Raw genomic sequence first — 4,832 nt, forward strand, 5'->3', positions numbered from 1 at the left:
ATCGGAATGAAATTTCGATCGGATTGAAGGGGGGGGTTTATTCCTTTTCTAATACGATTGAGAGTGCATGTAAACACTTGATCGGATTGAACCCCGAAACTGAAAGGACTGCGCATGTGCAATGATTCAGAAATAGCGTAATGATGTATGACGCGCGGAACGAAAAAAAAAATTCTTCCTTTTGAATAAAGGAATTAAGTGTTGTATAAATGCGTGGTCCTGTCATTATAAAACTCTCCTTTCACTTGGCAACTGTGAAGTGGAGCAGGACAACCTCCCACCAGTCCTTGTTTTGGATACTCATCCACAGGCACCCCGTTTTGGGCATGGGGAGGGGCATTTTTACTGCGTGATAAATATGAGCAGCATGGCACAGCGGTTTATATGTATATTTATCCATAAATGGATAAATATTAATTCTGCTGTTAAAAACAAATAAACCATGTAGGAGAGTGGTTATTATGTGCAAACAGTGAGAAACTCTATATTTGTGCAGTGTGCGCATGTCAAAAAAAGTCAATTCTGATTCGAAGCTTGTGACATATAAACGCGCACATCAACCCGATCACTTTATTTAGCGTTCATGTAAACACTACATTCAGATTCATCAATCGGAATGAATTCAGTCCGATTGAACCAAATATTGTGCATGTAAACGTAGCCACTGTGCGTGCAGAGGCACTCACACCTGCCTGCTGCCATTCCAAGCTCTGCACTGTTGGTGCCCGATTCCGTAGCTGAATCAACTTTAGGAGACGGTCCTGGCGCTTGCTGGACTTTCTTGGGAGCCCTGAAGCCTTCTTCACAGCAATTGAACCTCTCCCCTTGAAGTTCTTGATGATCCGATAAATGATTGATTTAGGTATAATCTTACTAGCAGCATTATCCTTGCCTGTGAATCCCTTTTTGTGCAAAGCAATGATAACTGCACATGTTTCCTTGCAGGTAACCATGATCGTAACAGAGGAAGAACAAGGATTTCAAGCACCACCCTCCTTTTAAAGCTTCCAGTCTGTTATTCTAACTCAATCAGCATGACAGAGTGATCTCTAGCCTTGTCCTCATCAACACTCTCACCTGTGTTAATGAGAGAATCACTGACATGATGTCAGCTGGTCCTTTTGTGGCAAGGCTGAAATGCAGTGGAAATGTTTTTGGGATCAAGTTAATTTTAATGGCGAAGAGGGTACTTTGCAATTAATTGCAATTCATCTGATCGCTCTTCATAACATTCTGGAGTATATGCAAATTGCCATCATAAAAACTGAGGCAGCAGACATTGTGAAAATTAATTTTTGTGTCATTCTCAAAACTTTTGGCCATGGCTGTATTAAATGATCCTGTCAGGGATAGATGCAGTCATTTAAACAGGTTGCACAATGTACTTTTGTACGGTGGTCGAGAAGTGCAAAACAAATCACAATTCTGAAAACAAAATAACAAATTACAAACGCAAATGCAAGTCTAAGAAACAAAATAACAATTCAGAAAGCACAACAACAATTCAGAAAACATTATAACAAGTCAGAAAACACAAGAATTGTGATTTGTTTTGCACTTCTCGGCCACTGTACTTTTGGCATAAATATGTTTATTAAATCCTTAAATCATTATGCAGTTATTTACAAATGATTCAACATCATTTATGACATTTTCTGCTCCTTGGTTGCTAATCGCTATAAATGATTTATTCACCTGACGTGTCCCATAGCCACCCCCTTTGTGCTATTACCATTGTCTTTCTTCCCATCAGGCTTTTGTTTGGTATCCTGTTAGCCTGTACTCTCACTCTGTGGGCAAATACAACCAACAATCTGGTAGGGTAGTGCTCAAAGCTTTTGTGAGCAGTGAGCACCCCATACTACAAGAGCAGCGCTGATATTTAATCAAGAGTGATCTGGGGTTTACTGTACTGCAGGTTTATCTGCATAACTAAGGTTTATGGCCAGTTAGAAACCCAATTATTTTTAATATCTTGATTCTGGCTGTGAAATCTAGCCTGATATTTGTGTACGTCTATTATAGGGTTTGGCGCACTCTTCCCAGCTCTGTATTTAATTAAAACATTCCTGTGTGAAGAGTGTGAACGAGAGGAGCTGCAGGCCACTGAAAGCTCCGTTCTCGAGACGGAGTGACTGCGAGTTGCCAAGAACTGTTGGGTTCAAGCAATCCGTTGTTTGAGTACAATTAAGACCAATTAAAATAACCCGATTTCCCAGAAAGCATTTGCAACAGATTTTTGTTGCTATCCCCATCCTCTCTGGTTGTTTTCCCAATGTAAGAATGGCCAGCGAAGCAGGTGGTGTCAGCTAGAAGCTACTTTCTCCTCTCCAAATTGTTGGACATGTTTTGTAAGCTGTTTAATGCTTAGAATGGCTTTTGATTGACCAACTGGATGTGTTGAATGGTGTGTGCCATCTAGTGGCATTTCGCATAATAGCACCATTTGCACTTCTGCTGACAAGTGAGCCTTACATTAGGACTCTCTAACTAAAACGACGCTGTTCTCTCCTCTCAAGTGTTTCCAATTAGCTAACTTAAGAGTTTACTTGGGCCTGAGTAGTTGTGTAATGTGTTGACCTGTTCGACTGCAATTTATGTCACTCTTTATGCAGGAGCTGGGGGCTGCATTAATACTGCTGTTGTGAGGGTTTGGGAATTTTCTGTAATGAATATAGCTTTATTTTGATAAAGAATTTAATAAAGTTCTGTTGCCCTGAAGGTGTGTTCGTTAAATCATAATGCAATATTTGGCCTGGTTGAGTGCCTGATGTGTTGTTGAGCTGCAATATTAATGACCAGCCCTGGAGTCAAAACACAATTATGCAAAGTTGTTAAATGGTTTTTAATTAGATTTTAAGATTTTAATTACTTTCAATAACAAATGCACATCTTGTGTTATACAGGGCCTTACACTATGAAGCCATTTCAGGCTGTTGGATCTGTAATACAATAATCCCAATTCAGTCATTATTATTTTAACAATATCTTTCCATAAAAGTCTTTGCTGGCAAGTCTGGTTTGGGCTTAGTACGGACCTCTTTATGACCCTTTTAAAGCATTAAACGTTCTTTGTTATTAAAGGTTTGTGTATCATTATAGATGATTCACTCCCATGACACACCTCCATTCATATCAAACCTCCCCTTCCATCCCAACTGTTGCAAAAAGCAGTGTGCAGCCTGCAGCCCTGGGGCAGCGCTATAATGGCTGGGTAAGCGCAGGACCGGGGGGCTGAGAGATTAACCGTGGAGTGTGGAAACCTGCGGGAAGTTCTGCATTATGGCAGCTCCTCCGCGGTGCTCTGCTCGTTAACACTCATCCCGCTCTGCACGGCATATGGAGACCCATCTCTTCCCCTGCGTGCTCCATCTCATAAACGCCTATCTCTGCTGTAGCCAAAAAGATAAAGCACATCTGTTAGGAAGTGAGTGAAGGAAGAGAGGAGAAGTGGTGTTTTTTAAATTGTGTTTGAGGTCAATACAGTCAGACTGATCAGGTTTAAATATGTATCTAATGGGTTGCTTCATGAAGAGCAGAATTCACAGTGAGATTCAGCAGACCCCGCTGGATAGACCTGCATGTGTTGGGTTTTGGATTCTGCTATCCAGCATGGGATTGCCTTTGTATTGGTGTCACTATAAGGTTGATTGATGAGATCAGCCAGCAAGACTACTTTGGTCCACCATCTTTACCAGAAAAGTCACTTTTTCTCTTGTTTCACAGACATCTCTGTACTAGTTCATACTTTTTTGAGCAGTTCTAGAACTTTGATTTGCAGCAATTTTCATGTATGAAATTCTGTTGTGGTAGTGATTCATTTGTAAGTTGCATTGATTAAAGGTGTCTACTAAATATAAATGATTAAATTAGCAGTCGAGTTCACCACCCAAAAATATGTCATTCCAAAATCTGCATGATTTTCTTTCTTCTGTGAAACAAAGCCAATATTTTGAAAAGTTTTGTAGTGTTTTTTTCACCTCTGTCCATACAATGAAAGTCCATGGAGTCCAATGTTGTTTAAACCCCAACATTCTTAAAAAATATCATCTTTTGTTTCTGCAGAAGAAAAAGTCACAGGTTTAAACACACAAACACACACATACACGACTGGTCAACAATCTTTTGAAAGCGCAGATCCCCTGATTTTAATCACCTTTTGTGCCTTCTTTAGTTCAGTTTAATGGTTCTGTGGTGTGGCAAATGTTTTTTTCTATAGTAATATATTTTTTATAAGTAATATAATTTTATAAGAATTTCATGTAGTCTTTTAGATAATATTTGGATATTAAAGCTGTATTCATAGGGATTATAGAATAATTAGCATTCGAATTTTGCTAGTGAACAGTGAATATATTCTGGTTAATCTGGCTGGCCAAAGGGTTTTTAGGTTGGAAAACCTTTTCAGTAGGGCTCACTAGCTATATGTTTAGCCTATCAGCATCTTAATAATTAATCTCATTGTTTATTCAGAATTAATGTCTTTTTTAATGACATAAATTTAAGTTTACTTTTTTAAAATTGATTTTTATATTTTATATGTATATTTTTTATAATACATTTTTATCAGATTTCAGAGTTTAGGGTGCATGCAAACATTATTTTGGAATCTGCAGTCATATTAAATGTAATTTGGAATAACTGAAATGTATATGTAAACATAGTCAGACTGTTCATTCTGAGGAATGAACACATGGAGCTCAAAGGAGACAGACTAGGACCAAAGATCCTTGGCAAACTTTTGCTGTTTCCCTAATAGGGATATGCTGGTATCAAATTTTCATGTTGCGATTAATTGCTAATGCTTTTATTATGGTATACGGTATTATCAC

General features: G+C 38.6%; 1 protein-coding gene across 1 annotated transcript in view; it reads left to right on the forward strand.

Moving 5' to 3' along the window:
• LOC107724831 (protein diaphanous homolog 2-like) overlaps positions 1-4,832 on the forward strand; it is a 471,924-nt gene that overhangs the window by 19,540 nt on the left and 447,552 nt on the right. The window lies entirely within an intron of this gene.

The sequence above is a fragment of the Sinocyclocheilus rhinocerous genome, unplaced genomic scaffold (genome assembly GCF_001515625.1).
Source record: "Sinocyclocheilus rhinocerous isolate Xijiao unplaced genomic scaffold, SAMN03320098_v1.1 scaffold1687, whole genome shotgun sequence".
Classification (NCBI taxonomy): Eukaryota; Metazoa; Chordata; class Actinopteri; order Cypriniformes; family Cyprinidae; genus Sinocyclocheilus; species Sinocyclocheilus rhinocerous.